The sequence below is a fragment of the Vicia villosa genome, unplaced genomic scaffold (genome assembly GCF_029867415.1).
Source record: "Vicia villosa cultivar HV-30 ecotype Madison, WI unplaced genomic scaffold, Vvil1.0 ctg.001865F_1_1, whole genome shotgun sequence".
Lineage (NCBI taxonomy): Eukaryota > Viridiplantae > Streptophyta > Magnoliopsida > Fabales > Fabaceae > Vicia > Vicia villosa.
Genome location: NW_026705756.1, coordinates 336,823 through 351,231, shown reverse-complemented (window position 1 = coordinate 351,231; position 14,409 = coordinate 336,823). Strand labels below are relative to the sequence as shown.

Here is a 14,409-nt window from a genome sequence, read left to right as displayed (position 1 = left end):
CTAGACATTATAAGATTAGAAGTGACAATATTAGAGAGAGTGTAGGAGTAGCACCTATAGTATAAAAGATGGTGGAAAGCATACTTAGATGATTTGGGCATGTAGAGAGAAGATGTGTAAATTATGTGGTAATGAGAGTAAATTACATGGATAGAAGTCAAACAAATAGAGGTAGAGGAAAGCCTAGAAAAACTATAAAAGATGTTATTGAGAAATATATTAAGATTAACAATTTGGATAAAAGAATGGTCATGGATAGAATATTATGACAGAAATTGATTCGTGTAACCGATTCACTTAGTGGGATGAGACTTTATTGTTGTTGTTGTTGTATTCAATCAAATTATTCCATAATGTCACTTTTAAATTGATTCCACATTATTTGATTGAATGCACATGTAAAATTATTATCTACCATCAATGTGTGTGCGTGTGTCTATATATATATATATATATATATATATATATATATATATATATATATATATATATATATATATATATATATATATATATATATATCAAACAATTATATTCATCAAAATTTTTATACTCTCCATCAAATAATCATAATTGTGAGGTTGAAAATTAGTGATTAAGTTTTTGCTTCTCAAATTTGTACACAATGATTAATTTGATTCTAATAGAGTTGTATTCCAAAGCTTTGAACCATATCATAGTAGCTTGCTTGACGGTCAACATAAAAAACTTTTACTTCAATTCACTCATAGCTTGGTGATAATCAAGTACAGTGTCCACATGCTCAACTTGCTCATCAGGGTCTCCAAATTCATCATAAATTTTCGATTTCAGTGACTTCTCTAGGGACGTATGGATTCTATAACCAATGATTTTGTCAAAGATATTATTAGGATTGCTATTAATTATTTTATTCTGTTAGTTATTAGATTTAATTATTTTATTCTGTTAGTTATTAGATAGGATCAATTTTAATTAGATAGTATCTAGATAATTAAGTTGTTGCTAATTTTATGCATCTATTTATGTAAAGTTGTTATACTGTAAACACTATTTATATGAGCCATATTCATCAGAAATAAATAATTCATTTAGAATAATTCTTTCCGACTTTATGGTATCAAGAGCCTAAATGTCCAAACCATCTGATGATGGTACCTCTGGTATCGATTCTATGAGTTCTACTCGCTCACTCACCCTAAACAATGAATCCTTCCAAAACATATCCATCACTTATCACAAGTTGAATGGAAATAATTTCTTACAGTGGTCACAATCTGTGAAATTTTTTATTCGGGGCAGTGAAAAATTCGGCTTGCTCTCAGGTACCACTACGAAACCTGCCAAGGAAGCTGAAAGATGAGAGGCAGAAAACTATATGGTAATGTCTTGGCTCATAAATTCCATGGATCCAAGTGTAGGGAGGAATTATCTCTTCCTACCTACTACTCATGACATTTGGAATGCTGTGAACGAGACCTATTCTGGTCTCGGGAACACAGGACAATGGTTTGAGCTAAAAACTCGGTTATGGAGGCTAACACAAGGAGAAAACTGTCACTCAATACTACACCGACCTCAAGACCTTGTGGAAAGAGGTTGACATGTTCACCGACTACGAATGGAGTTGTGCTAAGGAAAGGACTCTATTCCAGAAGATGGTGGAAAAAGAACGTGTCTTCGAATTCCTTGTCGGCCTTAATAAGGAATTGGATGAAGTCAGAGGGCGCATTCTTGGTCGTGATCTACTACCGAGAACCAAATAAGTTTTCCCCTAAGTAAGACGAGAGGAAAGCCGGCGGACAATCATGCTTGGAGGCCAATCAACAGCCCCCCGAGTCCTCTGCCTTGTTCTCGGGACTGCCACCATGTCGCAACGACAGAGATCAGCCGATATGCGAGCACTGAAATAAGTCGGGACCCACTAAGGCCAAGTGTTGGAAGCTACACGAGAAGCCAACCGAGAACCCTTCAGCCAATCGAAATCCTCGTGATGCAAAGGGATTCCATGCCTCATCTGAAGATGCTTCTAAAGAGCCGAAACCTGCCTCAAAACTGTCTACCTTCAGTAAAGAACAACTATAGCAATTGTATCAATTAATGAGTTCTCATTCCATATCCAACACCTCTAACTCTTCATCTTATATTTCCTCTTCATCATTAGCCCAGAAAGATACATATCCCACAGCTTTCACAGCCGATTCTAAATCTAACCCTTGGATCATAGATTTAGGGGCAACATATCACATGACCGGTAGTTCATCCATATTCTCATCTTATTTTCCTTTATCTGGTAATCTGAAAGTAAAAATTGCCGATGGTTCCCTAACCTCTATAGCTGGAAAAGGCTCTATCATTATTTCTCCATCTCTCACATTACTAAATGTCCTACATGTCCCAAAACTCTTTTGTAATTTCATCTCTGTTAGTCGTATTATTCATGATTGCAAATGAATTACTACAATAACATTTACTAGATTTGAATTTCAGGACCCTTGTTCGGGGAAGATGCTTGGCAATTCTAAGGAGGTTGATGGACTGTATCACCCAGTCACGGAAAATCCTTCAGATAAACAAGTTCATAAACCAAGATGCTTTACTACCTTGTCTTGTGAGAATGAAATAATGTTGTGGCACTATAGATTAGGCCATCCTAGTTTTAACTACTTGAAATATTTAATTCCCAATCTTTTCAAAAATAAAGATGGTTTTTATTTTCAGTGTGAAGTTTGCGAATTGGCAAAACATCATAGATCTGTTTATCCATCTTTAAATTACATGTCATCAAAACCTTTCTCTCTTGTGCATAGTGATATTTGGGGTCCTTCACGAGTAAAAACAGCCTCGTGATCTAGATGGTTCATCACATTCATTGATGATCACACTAGAGTCACATAGTGATGATGTCTCTCTGACAACTTTGGAACTCTTTTTTTATTTTGACACGGGGTCAACGAGATCTCCCATCTTAGTGGATCTTGAGCTCCCATAAACAATGATGTTGGAGATAAAGACGAGAGTCATACTCTTAACTGACCTACCAGAATGAAGGTACCCTTATCAATAATCTAATGAGTGTTTTGCTTGAATTGAGCCTTTGGATTAAGTCGGTATTATTTAGCCTTTGGGCAGTCCAAAATAAAAGTAAGGGAAATGAAGATTCAACTTCTCAGCAGTTCTTTTTTGGGTGCTGTAAATCTTAAGGATATTGAAAAATGACGAATATAGAGCAGATTTTAAAAAATGAAACAAGATCAGATAAGGAAAAAGCAATGTATTGAGAAGAACTGCATTGATTTTTCTTGTATTTGCAAACTGATGAACTGATACACTGGCCTTTGATTTATGAAAATCTCTCAATCAATAGAAATTAATATGCTTGTCATATTCTTTCCTAGTATTGAGAAGGACAATGTTGATTTAAGGTTGCCTCAATAAAGAAAAAAAGTTGGATGTGCTGCCAATTTATGAAAATAATATGCTTATCTCTCAATCAATCAAACAATGAAAGCTCAATCACACTGGAAGATGATTTTGACAATATAAAAAGCCATAGTAATGACTAGCTATGGCATTGCATATCATTGTTTCTGTTGCACCCTGATTTTTACCCTACGATTCCATCTCATTCGCATCATTGCATTTTATTCGATTATTCTTTATGTTTACTAACCATTAACCAAAATTGCAAAAAAAAATATGTCTTGTTTCTCTTTTATTTTTGTTACAGGGACTGAATCGAGAAAAGCGTGACTTGCAAGATGATGCGAAGCAGTTGACGTAAAAGTCGATGTTTCAAGTTCATTTCAATTTAGAGGTTTAAAGTTCCTTTATTCTCATTTTAATTTCATTTAGTTATTATTAAAAAAAAGTCTAAAATATATATTGATTTTGTATTAATCAATAGTTTAATCTTGATTCTAATTCAAATTTGAAATAATCTTTTCAATTTGAATTATGGTTAAAATTAAATTAGTTTTTAATACAAAAATTATCCTTTCTTGTTCTTTCACATTTTTAGTTTATTTTTGTTACTAACCATTTGCTTTCCTATTATTATTACCTTTTATTTATTTTATTAATGTCAAATAAAATAGGTGAAGAAAGAAATTGGTGGGGACCTGTAATACGGTGGGAGAACAGATTTTTTGAAATGTGCGGATAGCAAGAGTCGCCACCAACTTTTATTTTATCCAATTAGGAAAGGCTAAAAGAACAGAAAAAGACCTTTTAAAAGAGATTGAGTTCGGGGGGTAAGTTATACAAAAGGAAGGTGTAAGCACCCTTTGTATCCATGGTTATCCATGGGCTCTTAATTGCTTAGCTCACTTGTTTGTTTGAATTGTTTGAAAAGTTTGAAGTGTAGTGTGTGAATAAGAAAGGGTTTGAATAAGAACTTTAGCTTATAAATAAGCGTAGTCTTTTTAAAAAGATTCTATGAAAAAGAAGTGGGAAAAGATTTTGAATTTTGAATTTGAATTTGAATAAAGCAAGCAATCAGGAACACCTACCCTAAGTTAGGAAAATTATTTTTTTAGCTTTTCAGTTTGAAAGGGCTATCCATACCATAAAGAGGGTAGGAAGTCCTTTCATTGGATGTAAAGGGTCATCGAGGAAGTATCGTTCGCCATAAAACTGTCCCTACCATATAGAGGGTAGATAGTCTTTAGGGAAGGATAGAATAGTCATTTAGGCAACAGGCGAGGATACCTTAGCAATGGGACAATCATCTTTATTTCCGAGGCAGCATCGAGGGACAAAATCTTATGATGATTTCAATGAATTAAGGCAGCATTTACTTTAGGTATTCTCGGAATCGAGGGACTTGACTATTTTAGAATCGTAATTAAAAGGCAATAGGCAGCATAAGAAGGGTTACCTTAAAGGTGTGTGTTTGCACCAATCATGTGATTGTATTCAGATATTTAATCTTTGAGTTAAGATTAGCTAGCGATTGATTGATTATCTTGTCACTCCCTATTTTACTAACCACGCAGTTAGAATATTTACATGAAAATAAAGTACGGAAAGTAAAGGTCCTACGCTATTACATGGATTCGGGATTGGGGGATTACAATAAAAACCTGTCGGGGGATGCGGAAAGTAAAATGGAAATTAAAAGCAGAAATTAAATCCTAATTGCTATTACATAAAAATTGAATGAGCGACCTATACATAATTTCTAGAATTTTAAATAAGAAATTAAATAAGTAAAAACAAAGAACAAGCATGCTACATTCATTGAATATGGGATGAGAAGAGAATCGCGTCGAGAATCAAAGTTAGAAAAGATTTAATCAAAACCTGACTCTAAGTCAAATATCCTAACTATGGGAATTAACTTAAATCTAATTAATTAAAGGAATTAATCTACAAATTAAATCAAATCACCTAATTAAATTAAATTAATTTTAATTAACAAGAAAATTAGTCAAATTTTAATTACTAAAAAAATAATGTTAGTTAAAACATAAATCTAATTTTGGTGTTTTTATAAGGATTTTTTAATTAAATCTGATAAAATTAAATAACATAAAAAACTATTCTAAAAAAAAACTAATCTAATCCTAATGCTAATTTTATGGCTAATTAGTTAATTAGTTAATAGTTTGGTAGTGTTAATTTTAGGGGTTAATTGAGTTAGTTAAGAGTTGATTAAATAAATAAATAATAAAAACAAACACAAGAAGAGAGAAAAGAAAGGAGCCTGCGATCCAGTGGAATGGTTCTAGGATGGACCATGGTAGGCTGGAATGGTTTTAGGATGGACCATGGTAGGCTGCAGACCCTTGGACGTTGGATATAATATTAGGGAGATCTAAAGGTCCACGCATGAGATGCATCGTAGCCCTCCCTGTATGAGCTGCGCTGAACCTGCGAGTTACAAAGGATAAATCATAAAAAAACAAAACTTGCCCTATGAGAGGTTCGAACACACGCCATCTATGATTCAAGCCTCTCTCCTTTACCAATAGTGCTGCCACATGTTAGTCATTTAACAAATCAAGGCAATTAATTAAATAAATAAAAAGAATCAAATGGAAAAATTCAAACTATAAGTTATACGGGCCCAGTGTCACACGCAATAGCCAATGAAAGAGAGAGAGAGAACGTTGGAAAGATTGACCGGCTAGCTAGGGGATGGCACGCGTGGAGAGAGAATCTCGGACGCTGACTTGCCAATGGGATCCATACGCGTGCATTCAGCCTTTGCCACAAGTACTGTTCATCTTCTTCCTCAATTTACCTGCGGATTTTGTTACGCTTTCACCTGCGAATTTATCTGCGATTTTCAGAGCTATTTGTAATACGGTGGGAGAACTGACTTTTTGAAATGTTGCGGATATCAAGAGTCGCCACCGACTTTTATTTTATCCAATATATAGAAAGGCTAAAAGAATAGAAAAAAATCTTTTTAAAAGACTTTGAGTTCGGGGGGTAAGTTATACAAAGGGAAGGTGTAAGCACCCTTTGTATCCATGGTTATCCATGGGCTCTTAATTGCTTAGCTCACTTGTTTGTTTTCAAAATGTTTGAAGTGTAGTGTGTGAATAGTAAAACTTTGTTTAAGGACTTTAGCTTGTAAATAAGCGTAGTCTTGTTTAAAAGTATTTGAAAAGAGAGTGTGAAAAAGATTTTGAATTTAGAGCAAGCAATTAGTAACAGCTACCCTAAGTTTTAAAATTGTTCTTTTAGACTTTAATGGGAAAGGGCTATCCATACCATAAAGAGGATAGGTAGTCCTTTCATTGGATTTGAAAAGGGTCATCGAGATTATCGTTCGCCACAGATTGTCCCTGCCATAAAGGGGGCAGGTAGTCTTAGGGAAGGATATAATAGTCATTTTAGGCAACATGCGAGGATACCTTAGCAATGGGACAATCATCTTTATTTCCGAGGCAGTATCGAGGGACAAAATCTTATGATGATTTCAATGAATTAAGGCAGCATTTGCTTTAGGTATCCTCGGGAATCGAGGGACTTTGACTATTTTAGAATCGTAATTAAAAGGCAACAGGCAGCATAAGAAGGGTTACCCTAAAGGTGTGTGTGTGGGGCACAATCATGTGGTTCAATTCGAATATTTTATCTTGTAATTAGTGAGCTATGTTAATTTTAACAAGGCTTGCACTCCCTAGGATTACTAACCACAGAAATTAATATTATACAGAAATTAAAAGCAGAGAATATAAGTTCCTACGCTATTACAATAAACACATGCGGATGCGGAAAGTAAAACAGCGAGAAAATAAAGCCATAGTTACTATTACATCAAAAATCAAACGAGCGACCTATACATAATCTCTAGAATTTAAAATGCGAAATTAAATAATTAAATAACAGTAATTAAATAAAATTGAAAAAAGACGGAAATTAAATAATTAAATAAATAGCTAAAATAAACACTCATGCGACAAGCAATAGTGTTTGGAGATGAGAAGAGAATCGGGAGAAATCAGAATTTAATAATAAAATATTGAAATTTGAGAGAAAATCAGGATTTAAATTGATTAACAATTAAATCTAATTTAACTTAATTACTAAATTAAAATTAATCCGTAATTAATCTAATTAATAAAAAACCTAAATTAAATTATTTGATTCAATTAATCCTAATTTTAATTAATCACCCTAAAAAACTAAAAAAAGTTTAATGTTTGGTTTTAAAAGAAAGAAATAAGAGAAAAAAACAAGAGACAAAAAAAAAAACAAACAAAGAAAAGAAATAACAAAATAAAAACAACCTGGGCGTGTAATCTTGTGTGGAGGACCTGCGAGGGTGTACTGTGGATCTTCGCTTCCAGGACGTAGGATCTGCGTTAAACGAGATCGTGTGGTGGGGAGATGAGGACGTACGATGGGCATCTATAAGCGAGACACGCTGAATCTACAATCAAATATTATGTGAAAAAACACTGAAACGCTGGGGATCGAACCCCACTCCTTTTGCTCATAGGTCTCTCTCTTTTACCATGTGTGCCAGATTTGTTAGTCATTAATAAAGTGCTTTGCATAAATTATATAGAAAAAACAAAAGCATTGGTGGACGAGTCAAACCAAACACCAACGTGGGCCCCAGGTTTTTGCACGCGGCCAATGAGCAGGAGAGAGAGAGAGAGAGTCTTTGAAAGGTTGACCAGCCAGTGAGGGAGTCACACGCGTAGAGGGAGAAGGTGAGAATTTTAACCGTCCAATTGAGAGAGAGGGAGAAGCCACGCATGTAGTAGTCAATGATCGTCGCTACTATTCATCATCTTCCTCGCCATACCTGCGAATTTTGCTTGGCACTTTCCTGTAGAATCTCTTGCGATAAAACCTGGATAATTAAACCTGCAAAATAAAGCACGTAACGAGCAAACTAATGACCCAGATCCACGTAAAACCATCTCCTGAACGCGATGGTGGTATCCGTTTGGACTAAAAACGCTTGCAAGTAACAACCCGATCATGAATACACCTTATGCCCTAACAATGGCAGTTTATGGTTGGGGCGTTAAAGCTTCAGTTCAATGGCCCTAATATCTTCTAAACAATAGTGGGAACACATTAGTAGCGTTAGTTTACGTTAAAGCCCAATAAATAAGAAAAACGAAAAGATACTACATGAAGAATGCCATGAACGCAAAGCAAATGTTTTGGATCGTTTTGATCATGCTCCATGACTTATACCTGACCTTTAATGCCTTAAGAACACGATGAAAGGTTTGAAAATCCTTTAGAGAGCCTACCACGGAAATTCTTGCTTGCCCTAGCTTATGAAAGTTTGTAATTTTAGAATGCGTTGGTGAGGTTGGGTTTTTTCTCTCCCCTTGAGGCTGAACGTCCTTTTCTTATATAGAGGATGTTTTTAGGGTTATAAAACTTTAAAAAAAAATCTTGTTTTGGTGAAGAAAATATTTGATTCTCAATTTGCATTAAAACTTGATTTTTTTTGTTCCAATCTTGTTCCTCTCTCTCCAATCTCCCTTTTCACGAAATTCACTACGCCAAAAACAGTTTTTAATAGCGCTTTTAAGCGCTATTAAAGCCCCCGCTATTAAAGGTAGGCTACATTTCATAGCGCTTTTAAGCGCTATTAAAAGTTCACTCTTTAATAGCACTTTCCACTAAAGCGCTATCGTATCCTGATCATAACTAGCTTTTTTTCTATTAAGATTTAATAGCGCTTTCCATAAAAGCGCTATCATAGGCGCCTTTTTTATAAAAAAAAATACATTTCAGATATCGTGAAAGCAATTATTTCTTAAAAAAATTTAATCATAAAAAAACCTACAAAATATTCACAAGATTATTGTAAATATACAACCTACCTACAAAAGTTAACAATTTCCTAGTCGAAGAGAGATAGACGGGTTGCAAACCTTGTTTAGTCGGATTAATACCCATGGAAATTGCAACAAAGAAAATCAAGTGACTAAGTCTAAAGGAAAAGTAAATTTAAAAGAACAAAAGAAAATTGTACTTTATCCAAATAAAGAATAGAAATTATGAAATGTTCTTAGCCGCCTTCTAGTGAGTTGTGCCAATAAGCATACAAAAAAGTCTAGCTCCCATTTCATGCGTAATTTCAAAATCAGGTGACACAACTCTTGTAGAAAGTGAATCCCATTTTCCAGTGTATATGACCTAAAATAAAAACATATTATTCAAGAGAGTCTAAAACAAACTTATCAGCTGCAAGATGAAAATCAGACAATTATTAGTCAAAAAAGACGTCGATGATTTATTAACTAGTTTCATAAAAGTCAAATGGATTTGGTAGTTCACTACCTTTCTTTGTATAGTGAACTGGTGAACATAACTAGCAAAGCAGTATATTGACAAGGATAAAAATCTAAACTGATTGCATTCTTTTGCCTCAACATAAAGAGTTAATTGATAGGGTCAGAACGCAGGTGTAAAGCAATATCTCTAATAGGTTTTCAAGTTTCAATTCTCAATAGAGAATATTTGAGTGAGCTGAGTAACATATATATACATATATATACATATATATATATATATATATATATATATATATATATATATATATATATATATATATATATATATATATATATATATATATATATATATATATTCTATGTTTCATTTTATCTCTTTCATATAATCCCAGCCAGCCATGTTAAAAACTGAACCAGCAGAATTACATCAAAGTCTTCGGAAATTCCCTAGAACTAATAATACAATGCAGAAGCATAAGCAGTATCGAATGAAAAATTGTCAGCAAGCTTGAGATAATTACTTATATTTTATTAATGTATGTCGCAAGCCAAGCCAGTAAGTTTTTTCTGCATATATATGCCACTTTCTAATTTCTAATTTGTTGGTGTGAGTTGAGTTTTTCTTATGACAGTAGGCATATGCCTCATTAATTATACATGTGCTTCATGACAGTAAATGTGTTCTGCACAAAATTTTAACAAAATAATAACTACAATTTTGATAAGGGAACACCATATATAATATATAAATTAATTAATTCAGGTGACCAAGATAGAGATACACCGGATGAGGCTAATGTATATTCAATGAATTACCATGTTACAAACAATGTAGATATAGTCACGGGCAATGTAGATAAAGTTGACTATTATGTCAAGTAATAGTCGATTGGTCTTCCTCGATGGAATCTATCTTGACTGAAAACATGATAACTAGAGAGTCAATTTAGAAACTATATAAACGACATCTACCCTAATCAAAGGTATCCTCATCACCTACTCAGTCAAAGGTATCCCTTTTTCAAGGTTTCATATTGTGAACTTTGGACTCGGTCAAAGTTGGAAAACACTTTAGCTTTTCATACTAGTAGATATACGTCCCTAATTCATGTTTTCCTAACAGAACATATTTGTCAAGCAGATTCATTTTACCAAGTACGAGAATCAATCTTCAATTCTACATTATAATATTCTCAAGAAAACTAAACCGGACAATTCATCCTTTTGAATCTTTAACTAGAATTACTATCATTTAGGTAATTTTGGTAGTTTGGTCACGATTTTATATCAGTTTGAGTGGTTTAAGTCAGCTAAACCATGATTCAGACGTCTCGTCGGTTTGATGTCAATTGATTTGCCACAAAATCTAAAAATGTACATAAATAACTTACCCCGTGAAGATTAGCCGAGGAGTATGTTGTATATTAACTGATGCCATATCCTTTTTCATTCGTTCATACTGCAATACAAATATTACATATATGTATCATAAACATTTAATTAAATTAGAAATATAAAGAATCAGAAATAATTATTTATTTCATTAACCTGTTCAGAATTTATGGACCAGTCATGTTCCAGCTGATATTACTGTAAAATGAACACTTGCTTGTTCAATAGAGTACCAAGTCTTATTCTTTGCAGAAGATGGCATTGGAAAGTATGTTTCATAAGATACTCTGCATTCACCACCAGAGTCAGTTGTTTGATAAACTGAGCCAGAATTTACATAATCCCTTAAATATAAATATGAACAAGTTCAATAATGATATATCATAAGTCATGACACTCTTAATTCATATTTTAAACACATAAAGTCAACAACGTAGGCCATTCAATTATTCCTAATATGGATGCAAATACCTCTCATGATTCCCAATTGTCGTCATGTAAGAAAATCTTGAAGCTAGTAGACTAATGAGGTGCATAAAGAAATTCCATTCTGCTAGAAAACTAGTAGCACAACTTTTGTCTCCAATGTGAAAAACTGAGTATACATTGTTGGGGTCCACTTCAGTAGTTATAGCTTTGATAACTGATAAAGCTATAGGCTACATGAAAAACAAGATTAAGCCGGTAAATACATATTGATACAATGTTGTTGGTGAAGTCCAATCTTAATGTCTTATATCAATAAGCATTTCAATACCACGTTCATAAAATTTCAAAAACAAAAAAAATAATAAAACATGAATATAATATTAAGATAAAAAACTATTATGCTAAATATACATACTAAATGATAATCATATAATAGTAATCATTAATATTTAACATCTAGAGATCATCAAACTTACTTATCACATAATTCTAATTATGCTTAACTGTCCAATGCAAACAAGTTATCATTAGTATTCTACATATATTATTTCCATGGCGGTACATTAGATTCTTATGTCTTCAACATTAAATTTCTCAAACATATTATACATCAATAATTGTGTCAAAGGCCATGCAACTATATGTTTAAACTAGGGAAAAGCCAAATTTGTAATGTGAGGGACCAAGATTAAGTAAATACAACAGAAATTAAAGGAAAAACGACAAAACAACAAGCAGAGCATTCACATGCTCTAGAAAAAATCTCTACATTTTCAAGAATATAAGTCACTAAATTATAGAGTTAACAGAGAAATGAAAAGCACAGTCCACAATTAGGATAACATAATCCGTCTAACTTTCTTCTTTTCTTCAATATTGTCATGAGACTAAATCAAATGACATAGCTCATAAACTAATTCATAATTAAACAAAGAATCAACAACTAATTCAAATGTGGAATAAATATCATCTCTCAATGGTTTCCTTTATGCTGGAATTTTTTAAGCTCATCCTAAGTAAAACACACAATTTTGAAACACTCTAAACATTAAAATATAAGAATAATTTTGAAACACTCTACACGCTTCTCACATTCAATTGCTTTGATCATTTATTACATACATATACAAACACGTAACTCCAACACTATGTAACTAACTTTTTTTAAATAAGCCAATATCTAACTATGTATAAGAACAAAAAATCCACCCATATATGAATATATAATCAAAATTGAAGAAGCAAATATCAACAACCAATTAACAAAAGGGAAAAGTATCATGTATAGAGGTAGATGTCAACATTTCTTGTAAAGCATGCAAACACATAATTTGTGGGCATGTGGCGATCTAAATCTCATGATGTAACCACTTATTCACTCCAAAGCAAATAAACAGAGTGCTCAAAGTAATATAGAAAGCTCTACCTAGTAGAAATGTAAGAGTAATACACAAAAAAGTGGCTGCTCTACCTAATATTGAAAGCAATGGGCAATATAGTTTAGGAGTAACCAAGTGCTGAGAGTAACATATATTCAATAGACATGTAAGATGTGTCTTCTCTATTATATATAATTGTTGTCACTCATCATAAATGAGGAATATCCATAAGGGTGATAAGTTACAACAATATGTCAAAGACAACTAACCTTGTCAGCTTTTGAGAAGAACTATGCGTCTCTCTCTATCTATGTTGCTTTTAAAGGCAATATGTGAACACCACCAAAGAGCAAAGAAGATATCATTATGAAAAATTTGACAAATATTCCAATAACTCAGACCCAATAAATATATATATTTTACATATTATTTAAAATAAATAAAAATTTGAGGCAATCGATAAACCTGGTAGGCAAAAATAGACCTCGGATCCCTTTCTGGGTCTGCTTCAGATTCTACAATTTCGTATTTATCCTGAAATCTCCTGTATGTAAATTTAAAACAAACCTGTAAGAAAATATATGTAAGCCCATATTATAATAGTGTTGTCAATCAGGGATAATGGTTTTAGGGTTTCAATTGATTTCTAGAATAAATTAACCGATTTTTGAGATATGGGTTCAATCAATTTTAGGCTTCTAAGAGATATTTAGGAAATTTGAGTTCTGAGTTCAATTGATTTTGGTTTTAGGGTTTTTTTATGAATAGAAGTTGGGTTCTACCGAGAGAAAAAGGTTTGTAAGTTAGACAAAGAGAAGAATGAAGTTGCTTCAAGTTAACTCGCAGCGGAAGAACACGGTTCATGAATTATGGGAAAGAAGAAGGTGAAGAAAGAAGCGGATTTGTATTGTGAAGCTGAATTCGTAAGGTTGATAGTGTATTTGAGCTATGGGAGATCGAAGAGGGTAATAGTAGGAACCACAAAAAAAGGATTGTACTTTTTTTATACAAAAAAAAGTTTGTTTATTTATTTTAACTTCTTTTTATATAAAAATAATGTTTGTTTATTTTATTTTAAATTTAGAGAAAAAATTAAGCGTGTTTTATATTTATTTTTAAATTTAGTAAAAAAACACGCTAACGATAGCGTTTATAAAAAATGCTAACAAAGGGTAGTTAACAATAGCTCTTATTTAAAAAAGCGCTACTAAAACTCTGGACGGTATTTAATTTGTACGATGGCCAATCTAAAGAGGATACCTTATAATAGCGCCCGAAATAAAAGCGCTATTAAATATCCTCACGTAAACTTTTTAATAGCGTTTTACTATGAAGTGATATTAAATTGGTGCTATTATAAGACCAATTTGTAGTAGTGATTGGATCATATATTTGATGTATTGCATAATTGGAATTGATTGGAAAATCAAATCTTGGATTTAAAATAAATTATTCTAATTTTATATGATTTATCAATATTTAAATGAATTAAAATTCAAATAAAT

The 14,409-nt window shown here is 32.7% G+C and overlaps 1 long non-coding RNA gene across 3 annotated transcripts; it reads right to left on the bottom strand.

The window, feature by feature from the left end:
• Positions 1-9,391: 9,391 nt before the first annotated feature.
• Positions 9,392-13,888, bottom strand: LOC131636948 (uncharacterized). 3 transcript variants are annotated; one of them, XR_009294229.1, is made up of 6 exons: positions 13,370-13,888; positions 13,174-13,220; positions 11,568-11,755; positions 11,253-11,440; positions 11,096-11,163; positions 9,392-9,606 (listed from the first exon to the last, which is right to left on the bottom strand). It is a non-coding gene; the product is annotated as an uncharacterized LOC131636948 (long non-coding RNA). The 3 variants fall into 3 exon arrangements; XR_009294227.1 differs by having other exon boundaries at positions 13,174-13,888; XR_009294228.1 differs by having other exon boundaries at positions 11,253-11,383; positions 13,174-13,888.
• Positions 13,889-14,409: the final 521 nt, after the last annotated feature.